Source organism: Perna viridis, chromosome 9 (assembly GCF_037379345.1).
Source record: "Perna viridis isolate PV_CMFRI_1.1 ecotype Kerala chromosome 9, ASM3737934v1, whole genome shotgun sequence".
Classification (NCBI taxonomy): domain Eukaryota; kingdom Metazoa; phylum Mollusca; class Bivalvia; order Mytilida; family Mytilidae; genus Perna; species Perna viridis.
The window spans coordinates 10261647-10273790 of NC_142453.1; positions in this window are offsets into that span (position 1 = coordinate 10261647).

A 12144-nucleotide genomic window follows, 5' to 3' on the forward strand; every position below is an offset into this window, starting at 1 on the left:
ATGATGCGTTTTGCTAAATCAAATTCACTTGCGATGTACATTTTAACTCAATTCTATTCATTTGCTATATTCATTTACGTTTAACACAGCTTACAGAAGTATAACTCTTCATGTGAAAAAAAATATTTTATCGTTTATTCGTTTTGTTTGTTTGTTTTGGTTTTTATGTATTTTGTGTTTTTTTAGTCGCTTGAAGTCGGTTTACATCCCAGTTCTGCCACATAATTGAACTATAGGTCTCAATTCACCGTTTACTTTGTGTGGGATAAATGTTATGCATGTGTTTGTTTGGTAGGGAAAGTTCTCATATTTGTTATTTCAGATTTAGTTAACGGTTTTTAATTTTACTGTTTTTGTGTTAGCTACACATTCTATGATGAAATTGTCATGATAAAATGTCACCAATATAACAGTTTAGGCCTTTTTTGGACATTTTTCATTTTTTTTTTGTTTTATGTAATTTCATCTGACATCTTCTGTGAAGCAAACTACTGTACAGAATTCAATGTAATTTGGTAAAGTATTTCCTTGGGATTGATCGTAGGGATTTGTTTATTAATATAGAAACATGACGGCTGTGGTTTTCTCTGTATCATATTTAATTGGGCTACTATTTGGAAATTTCATCTAAATTTATACAGATTCTGAAATACCAACTAAGTGAAATTTTTGTCCGAGGCATCGTGGTTTTCTTTTCCCCCACTAAGATTAAGCTTCAAATATTCTATCGTGTATATATTATGTGTTTGTTTTAAGAATCCGATGTGTATGAGTACTGGGCTATTACTATGCATTATATGTTCGATATAGCAAACTTTCTAGTAAAGCGGAAGACGGCCATGATATTTAACCACACTAAATCGACCAATGAATCAAATCTGATTTTGTTTCCATTCTACACATAAATTTGAGTTGCATTAATTTGCTAAGTGTTAAATTGCATTATTGATGGCCCTGAATTTCCCTAATTATATGTAATAATTGATATTAAAACCTATAAATTATAAACAAAAACAATTTTTTCGTTTATTCATGTCAGCCGTCAGAAGAAACATTATCATTTCAAATATATCCAGTTTCTTTTCGAACATTATCGTGAAATGAACATGTTAAAACATAAAATATATCATTCTAAAATTCAATATTTAAGTACAATTCTGTAAGACTCAGGCAATGGTGTGCATACCATTTTTCTCAATTTGGTCTGTTTCGTCTAAATATAATCAATGCATCTAGAAAATAACTGCAAAGCTTTTCTAATTTATCTCGAAACACCTGTGATGTAGAATTTCTTTTTACTTCTGATACAGGGAAAAGTGTTGAAAATTTTCTCTCCATTTTCCCCTAGTGCATTTTAACTAAAATTTACCTATCAGTAACTTGAAAATACAAACTTTACAGACATTTTGATGGTTATTTATGGAGGTTATAAGGAGTAAATACTTAAATGACCTTAAATGACTCAGATAAATCCCAGTTTTTTTTCTCCGTCATTTGCCACACCTTATTACATTATTCCTTATTCTAAGACATAGAAGTATTTGATGATGACTGTAGTAAAATAAGACGTTGTGGTAGGAACCTGTATTAGGTTGAGCTGTCGATACTCGCTTATTTGCTGAAAGGATGCATTAATCTATGTGAATGCAATATTTAAATTAGCAAGTTATTCTTCTGATGTTCCTCCACATTGACAAAAGTATATGTTAGATAAAAGATGAAACGGACTTTTCACTTTATGGGCTTTTAAGTGTTAATGGATATGGTAGACGGATTTAATCAAGGATGTGAAGTAAATGAAGAATGTGTTACGGAATTAAACCAATTTAAATGTACAAACAGAGGGCCTGCAGACATTCCAAATGATGTTCCTCTGTCTATTGTTTGCTTTTATGTACTGAATAGGCGTTTCATGTTTTACAATTAAATGTTTTTTGTTTTTTTGTTTTTGTTTTTTTGTTTTTTTTTATCATTGCGTAAATGAACAGTTTAAAACGAATTTAATGTTAAATTTAGTCTTTAATCAATTAGGAATTGAATTATAATAAATGTTGTTGTTGTAAAAACTGTCTGTTTGTAATAAACTTTTGACCAGGATCTGCGAAATAACTTTATGACAGTTCATGCGTGTACATAAACAGCTTCGCTGTTTCTGCCCTTAGGTTGGTTATTCGAGCATATCTTAATAAAAAAATTAAAAACAACTATCAAAAAAAAAAAATAAAATAACTATTTGATATTTAATCAATTAAATGCAAAATTAAGATTGGTTCCATTATTTAGCCTTATTTAGTCGGGAATAATTTGAATTGTCGACGACTGCGGAGCGTTAATGACATCACAATACAAAGTTAGTTTATGGAAAATAACCTGTCGTGCCTAGACGAGAATTCAAAATTCGAATTATATTACTTGCACGTAGCTCTAGAGTTTACATAGAATTTGTAACGAAATTAAATTAATTTAAATGCATATTAGACCAAATCAAACAAGATATGAAAATGTATGAAGACAAATCATTTGCATTCCAATCTAAGTTCGGGATTAAAAATTAAAGTGTGCACAAAAACTACTCTTAACTGAAATTATCACATTCAGGTAACATTCAGTACAGAAAAGTTCTATAAGAAATGCATTTGCTTTCAAATGTTGGCCTACATCAAATTTGGTAAATGCTATGTTATATATAAATATACTATACTATATTTTCAGGGAAATCATAGTATGGGGGCTTATGGTTCATTAGCAGTGGCATGCATTGATCCAGTGATATGCAACAGAACAAATACATGTAGTATTTTGTTAATATTATTCCATGAAGGTATTATTATTATTGTTATTTTTCGAAATTAAGTTGACAGAAATGGGTTTCATTAGTGCATTTATGATTTTTCATTTAACTTTTTTCTTTTCATTCGGAATTATAGTTGACGAACAATGAAAACAAACAACAAAACTTGGTATCAAAAGAATGACAGTTATTGTGGCAGTATTTAACAAATGAATGTATTTCCTCGTCAGTCTGTTAGGGAAATTTAGCAATTTGAACGAATAAAATGCTAAAGGATTTACTTTTCGTATATATTTCAGGATTTGCGATTGAACAACCTTGATACATTTTATATATATATATATATATAAATATATATAAATATATTTTGATTTTTGGGCCCATCTTTGAATAATTGTAAAATGGGACCGAATGCAACTTTCTAATTTAAATGAAAATAAAACTCGCATAGGGCTGTCATTGGTACTTATAAATAGATTGAAGTGTTTATTTTTTATTTTTCATTTTATAATTTGTTGGACATAGAAAGGGACAAAAATCGACAAAAATCATGAAGGCATACAAATTGATGGTAAACGAGGAATCATGGAGGAGTTCCAGAAAGATCTGTTACGCTGTTATCTTGTAATTTGTTCAATGACATGAAATATGTTTGCTTCATTAATGAATGCTTCATTTTTTTGAACATGTTATATGAAGAAAAGCATGGTTTGCTGGAATTAACACTCACACTTATAAAAAAATTACATTGGCTGAAACAAGGTTATTGAGAACAATCGTTCGAAACATTCCTTATAATTTAATGTTTTATTTGAGTAAAATCCAAATGTAAAGATTTCATTCAGTATCAGAACTATATTTTGTTTGGGATTATTTGACGTCAAGTTACCAAACCAAGTTGGTTTACTCCATCAGCCAATCAGAAAACTTGTTACAAATACAAATAAAATAATTTTTGATAATTTATTCGTCTTTTGAGTCTCCTATACCGTCAAACAGTTGTTTAGAATGTTCTTAAAATATGGACATACAATAAAAACTATTTTTAAAGAAATACTACATTTTTGCGTACATAAACTTACCTTCAGCAAAATAATTGATTTTACACTACTAAAAATGAATGGAGGTCTTTTAAAATTAAAGTTTCTTCATTATGTATAACTGTGAACGCTGAATTAAGATTTTCCTCGAAGGCTTCTTGTTGTGGTTAAAACAATAAACTTGTTGTTTTTCTTGTACTTTTCACTCTCTTTGAAAATAATTAATACATGTATTCATTTAACTACATTTCAAGTTTATTTTTAGATTTTTGAATAACAACAAAATTGAGCATTTACCATCTGAGTTGTTCACTGACCTTAATTAAAAGATATTGTAAATATTGCTTGTAATAATTTTATAGAACTTTTGGGGCTAACTTCTCAATTTTTGGTTGTTTGGGATTAGTAAAGAAAAGTTGCTAAGAAATGTGTGGATAGTGTGTCGGCATTCTATTTAATTTATTGACACATCAAGTGTCTGGAACTCAAAGGTGTTGAATCTATGTTGATAATTTAATTTTTGAAACGTTAAAAATGTTTTGGAAATTGAATGGAAATTTGTTTTATCGGGAATGGGATATTTCCTATGCAGAGAGGTAATAGGAACAGTAGGAATAAAGGAGAGTATATGACATGAAAGTGAAGATGATGCCATTTAAAAAAAGAAAAAATGACAAAGAGCTTCGATGCTGGATTTGAATTTGACTTTAACAGGTGGAGAGGTCTATTATGTAAAGACAGTGTATACATCTCCTTAAACGTGTTACATTCCCATTCTTGCGTACTTCATGTGCATGTTTTATGGGATCGTTTAACGTGTGGCGTGGGATTCGCGTGCGTGTGCCTTTCGTGTGCGCATGTGCGAGAATGATGAACAAACAAGGAGGAGATAACTCTAACTGATCTTTTCGATTCGTTGGTAATATAATGCGAAGAGTGGGGTCCTATTGCTAAATTGACCATAGTTGCAGATAACATGCTAATAGTCTCACAACAGGAAATTTCAAATAAATAGATAACAATGGAGTCTAGGGTAAAACTCGTTAGCAGATAAAAGAAGGAGCATATATCGAAGAAAGCTTTGCCAATGTTCTATTAGGTTGAAGAAATGATTCTTAATTACAAAGATTATTCCTAAGATGCGTGTTGTACTGTAGATCTGGAATTAAGTTAAATTAATAATATTCAGAGAAATATTTAGGTTTATTTTACTCATGGATTGTATGAAAAAAGTATTCATTTACTAGTTTCAAAATTAATTGTAGTAGGCATTTTCATAATTTATTGTACTTTTCCCCTTTTTCAGTGATGGCATAAATTGTTACCATACAAAGATATAAATATATAAATATGCCTTTTTACTCCATATTTTTATTTAAAAAAAAGATTTTTGTTTCCCGTAGATATTTACGTAGAATATACGTATGTAGTATAAAGCCCCTGGTGCAATTTTTCTCGAGTATTTGTAATGTTGCGTATAAAGACATCAAAGGGATCATATATCCACGTTTTCTGTAGTGATGTGAAGACATCTACAACTAGTTATTATTTTACATTGTATTATAATATTAACATATTAGGGAACCTATGTTTACCTTATGGCTGCGAATCACATCCATCAATTAATGTCAGCCAGTAATGCCAGTCAAAATTATTATAAAGGATTTTTATAGTACATGTAATGTTGGGCGGATATTTAGAAATATCAATTAAAAGTCATAAACATGCAGTGACATATCTATTCATTTACCAATTACTTAGGCTTCTATTGGTTCAACTGAAGTTTCAAAAAATAAAATCTGAAATTATGTTATCCAAGATAAATAAAAAATTTAGAATATTTGTAGCTAACTTAAAAACGGTCATGAGATCAGTGTATGAGAGAGAGAGTGATCAAGGGAACCATGGTTATAGCGGTAATCAAAAGAATGTAATCCAGGGACAAAGACCAGACATGAAAAACAGACATACACAACAAAGAACATAAAGTAACTAAAATTATACATACAAAATAACAAAAGTAAATGAGCAACTCGGACTCCACTAAAAACTGGAAGCAAGGACCAGGTGCACCGGTAGGGTAAGCGTCCTCTGCTTTTCTAGAAACACCCGCCGAGTTGCTCATAAAAAGTCAAGTCCGGGGTAGACAAACGAGGAAAGGAAAACTATGGCCCGTTGAATAAATCAGTTTTCATGGTGCTGATGGATACACTATAACGATCCACGAGTTCGTGATGACGACCATAAAATTCTGTAGTGATGACTTCTATCTTGTAGCAACATAACCCTGTTCCGGAAGCCTATTTGTTAGAGTTCTAGCGCGATAAGAAAAGTCTGCGTAGTTTCGGCAAGCTCTGGCATAACGTATGAGTTGTGATATGAACACTCCATACGCACGAGCCGAAGGGATGTTGCCACAGATTAAAGGAAAGTTGACAATGCTGAATGACAAGTCATCACGTTTGTCGTAAAGTTTGGTCAATAGTTTTCCTTTACAATCGATTTCTAAGTGTAGGTCAATATATGAGGCTGACTTCACAGTGTCTGTAGTATCCTTTATCTCAAGTTCTTTCGGGTAGATGCGATGGATCAAATTCCCGAAATTAGGATAACCTTGGTTCTCTTGATTACTCTTTAAAATATGCAATAGTTTTTCAATTGTCAAGATTTTCAAAATTTAAAATTAAATCACCAATGATACATTTAACTTTAGATTTTAGGCATTTGAGAAATAATAAGATTACAGAGCTGCCAAACTATCATGGTATTCATGAATTGTGAGTATAAACCCGCACGTGTCAAACTGATTGAATATCCTATCTATTATATAGATTTTATAGATTTTCTCCCTTATTCGTTGGTATTCATAACATAACATTCAATTTTTTTAAACGGCAGATCGATATACATTATTATGATGTTTTGTGACGTTTTGGTGGGGGAAAGTTCGAGAGTAAAATGACCGAATTTATTACAGAGTGTGAATCATCGAAATTCAGGGAACATTTGGTAAATCACTGCTACTTATATAATGATATCATTTTTTCAATAAAATACCTCGTGATTGTCTCCCTTTTACCACTGAAATCAACTTCAATAAAAACACATAACGATACATATTTTAAGGCCAAACATGCACAGTTGTAAAAAAAAACGTGCGTTTTATTTCTTTCTGCTTTTACTAATTCATACTTAATGTATGTTTAATGTTGCCATGTTTGCCTGAATATTAACGTCATTCTTGTAATAATTTAATTTGATTGTTCATTCTAATCTAGGTACGGTTATTGTCCATGCACCAACTTGATTTTTGATACCATAACATTGTAACTACGTTCGGTCCACAATCTGCAATGAAAATAATTAGAAACTATAATGGACAAATCCTAATGTTGACTTTGATTGATTAGAAATTAAATTATAAGGACTGCTTTTAATTTGGTAGTAAGTCTTATTCCCATAACCTGGTCAAAAAGTAAATACAATCCTTCATTAAAATACATTTTGGGGATTTTTTGTTGTTGTTTTTGTTTACACATTTTAATTTTTTTCATTATACGAGAACATTTTTTCCAATATTAGAGAATGTTTTTCAGACTTCTGGATAACAATAAAATATATAGATATGCAAATGCAGATAGTCTAAAACAACTGGTTGGTTGAATAGATTGTAAGAAATATTTTAAACTAACTTAATTATAATAATTTCGTCTTTCTGAAATGTTGGAAAGTTAATGAGTAATCAATGAAACCAATGATTCAAGCACAAATCAAAATAATGCAATCCATGGACAAAGACCACATATAGAAAACTGACACACACAACAAAAACATTAAATAACCAAAATAATAAATACAAAGTACCGAAAGTAAATGAGCAGCCCAGTCTCTACTACAGACTGGGAGCATGCGTGACATACACTTCCCATGTGTCTTTTCGAACAACAAAAGCATTTTCACTTTTTTGAGTCACAGTAACTGGTATTTTTATTGGTTTATTTTAAATAAGTTTATCTGGAATATCCATTTGTCTTTAAAACGGAGAAAAAGATCAATGAGCAAGCTTTTGAATGTGTGTAAGGTATACAGTTTTTGTTTCAAAAGGTGAATATAAAAATATTGACTTCCCGAAACGCCCTCATTGAGCGAAGCGAAAGAGTCGCCAATATTATCTTGATTTTACAAGTTTTACAAGGTTGTGTCCTGGAATTAATCCTTCGTTCTTGATATCCTCAACCGGTAGACTCAATGTAATGATAACAACAATTATGAGTAAATTATAACCAAAACACCACTTCGTTCAGTTCAATGTAGTGTTTATATATTTTTTCATGGTTGCAACATTATTGTCACTTAATGACAAAATGTCTACTAAACTAGATAAACTTGTATATTTTGTCGATTTCATGGTCAGTTGAAAGCAAACCGATCACTTATCACCATTCATTAAAAATCCTTGAACTACCTTTTGATCTTTTTTGGTCTAGTAGGGTTGGTCTATCTTTAATAACCATATTTCTTGCAATGGGTTTTTGGTATTTTTGCCTCAAATATAATTTTACAGAAATCAACTATATAAACTTATCCTGAAGCATCTGTGACGTAGATAACATTTTATCGCATTATCCAAGTTTATACACCTCATAACCCCACGAAATTACTGTCAAATTGGATGAAAAGTTTACTTTTTTTTAAATATTGGTAGGTCAAATTTACTTGAAATGCAGTGGAAAAATGGCGGGAAAATTTTCCCCAAATTTTTTTCCTATATAAGAGCCCCGTGCAGATCCAGGTGTTAAAAGAATAGGCCTGCAGCAGCGCTAAGCTTGTCGTAAAAGGTGACTAAATAGCGCTCAGAACCCTAGTCGGGGGCTAGGCGCTCTGCCCACAGAGCACTGGGATGTGTACCCCAGGTGGTGGAATGGGGTACCCCTGGCGTGTTACATTCTGGAGTTGTCAGGCTATAATACGGAAAACCTGACTGCAAACCATAGTGGTGCACCGTGTTGGGAAAGATGTCACGTTCATTGCACGTTAAAGAACCCTGCTGTGGTATTCGATAGGAGTAGGAACCTTTGCGCTCCGCCACAGGAGGTTAAATTGCCCGACCTTACCCATCCCTCCCTTTTTCTAGTGGCAATCAAAATTTGTCGACCCTATTATCCTTGTGTCCCATCCTTTTGTTCATTTCATCATCATTCATGTTCATTTTATCATCCATTTCATGTCAGTCATCAGTAGAAACATGATCATTTCAAATATATCCAGTTTCTTTTTAAACATTATTGTGAAGTGTACATGTTAAAACATAAAATATATCATTCTTAAATTCAAGTTTTAAATACCATTATGTAAGAATCAGGCAATGGTATGAACACCGTTTGACTCAAATATAATCAATTCATTTAGAAAATAACTGGAAAGATTTTTAAATTTATCTCGAAGCACCTGTGATATATTATATCTTTTTACTTCTGATACAGGGAAAAATGCGGGAAAATTTTCCCCAATTTCCCATAGTGCATTGTAACTACAGTTTACCTATCAATAATTTGAAAATACAAACTTTACAAACATTTTGATGGTTATTCATGGAGGGTATAAGGATTAAATACTTAAATAACGCAGTTAAATCCCAGCGTTTTTCTTCTTCATATACCGCACCTTATTTACATTTTGCCTTATTCTAAGACATAGAAGTATTTGATGATGACTTTTTGTAAAACCAAACGTTGTGGTAGGAACCTGTATTAAGTTCAGCTATAGCTAATCGCTGTCTTGCTGAAATGCTACATTAGTCTATATGAATTTATAATTCAAATTATTAAATTATTCTTCTGGTGTACTTCCACATTGACAGAAGTATACGTTACATAAAAAATGAGACGGACTTTTCACTTTATGGGCATTTTAATGTTAGTGGATATGGTTGATGGATTTAATCATGGGTGTGAAGTAAATGAAGAATGTGTAACGGAATTAAACAAGTTTAAATGTACATACAGAGGACTGGCAAACATTCCAACTGATATTCCTCAGTCTATTACTTGCTTGTACGTACTGAATAGGCGTTTTGTATTTAGCAATGGGATGTTTCGTTATCAGGCTAAAAACCACTATTTCCACTTTCCATAGGCTTCTATGCTAATTTCACAATATTCAATGGCTTCTCTGGACTTTACCTTAACTTTAACCTGCAGATGACTATATATCCGCATGATTCTACATATGTCAGCTCACAATCCTCAGAATGGCATGTGGGGTTAGCAGACTTGCAGTGCAGTACTAGTCACCGGAAGTGAAGGGTCTATAAATAGCATGGGAAATCCCAGTGTTTTCACAAGATAGGGGTATATTTAAAAATCATTATGGAGATTAGGCTTCACATCACAAGAAGCAAAATGCACCTATAAAATGTACAGAAATGTTTTTCCTTTCAGAAACTGTTTAAATTTTTAAATAAGATGAGAACTTTTTTCACAGCACTATGAGGAACAGGGGTAATTTCTGCGTAGGACTATTTTTGCGTACGTTCCAAATGCTCATTGGTTGAATTGGTGGTCTGTAACCTATCATTGCGTAACCAAAAAGTATAAACAGATTCTGACGTTTAAGTTTATCTTTAATCAATAAAAAATTGAATTGTAATGATTGTTTTTAATTTTTGACCGGGATCTGTAAAATGGCCAACTCCGGGACAGTATACCCGTGTTCATAAACCGCTTCGCTGTCCAAAAATTAAATACAATCATCATAATTTAATTTTTGATTGATGAAATACAAAATTAAGAGTTTTCCCTTTATCAAAGCCTAATTTAGTTGGGAATAATTTGAATTGCTGACTGCGGAGCGATCAACGTTAATGACGTCACTGTACCAACTTATAGAAAAAGTTTATAGAAAATAACCTTACATGCTTAGACGAGAAATGAATAATCGAATTAAATTATTTAGAAATAGATGTACGGTTACAAAGAAATTGTAACTAAATAAACTTAATTAATGACAGTATTGAAACAAAGGTATTTCATACTAAATCAAACACAATATGAAAATGTATGAAGACAAATCATTTGCATTCCAATCTAAATTATGCTTGCTGAAGGGCTTATAGTTGTCCAAATTTTATTACGATAACACAACAAAACAATATAACATTTACAAAGGTCAGTAGGCAGTACATGTGTTTCAAGGAGTAATTTCACATCAGCAGTACTAGCACCAAATACTTTGTAAGTTCGGGATTCAAAAATAAATTGTATGCAAAAAGTACTCTTAGACTGAAATTATCACAACAGGATGCCACAGTCAGTACCGAGAATTTCCATATGTAATGTATGAAACTTCAGTTTTTATTTGCTTTCAAATATTTGCCTACAGCAAATTTGGTAAATGCTGTATCATATATCTCGAATCAGGGAAGTATGAGTGCTTGGCTGGGTGATACTCTCGGGAACCTATGATCCATCAGCACTGGCATGCATTGATCCAGTGATATGCAACAAAACATGTAATATTTTGTTAATATTAATTCCTGAAGGTACAATGTACTATTATTCGTGATATTTCAAAATTTAGTTGACAGAGGCTGGATTTCGTTAGTGCAATTTTATTTTTTAATTCAACTTATCGATCCATTCGGAATAATGATTGACCGAACAGTGAAAATCCCAAAAAAAAACTATACAATAATAGTTTTTGTTTCATTATTTAACATATGAATGTATTTTCTCGACAGTCTATTAGGCAAAGTAACAATTTGAACGAAAACAATTATAATAAAGGAGTTATTATTTCTATGTATTTTAGGGATTTGAGCTTTAACAACCTTGATACATCATTCCTGGCAAATTTGTGAGTAATTTTTCTCTTCATGTGTAAATCTCACATATATGTAAGACTCGGAAGTGCGATGGGGACGCCAAAGTGCGATGGTCAACGCTGAAGTACGTTGGTTGTTTAACGGAAATGCGCTGAAGTGCGTTGGTATCCAATGCAACGTTGCCACGAAATTTTATGTGCATAAGCGCGTACAATGTTACAGAGAAAACCACCAAAAATGAAAGGAAATTAAGTCACGAAAGTACCTAGTATATTGTTGCCTGTATAAACATACGTTGCATGCATCATTACTAATTTTGAGTGCTAACAGTACATGTATTGAATGCAGTATCAAAATATAAAAGATACACTACGATCCTTGGGGTAATAAGAGAAACATAAACTATAGCTACAAGTAGCAAAATATAGCGGATACCGAAAGTCGTATTGCATGCATTATGAAAATTATATCAGATATAATAAAACGTTTAC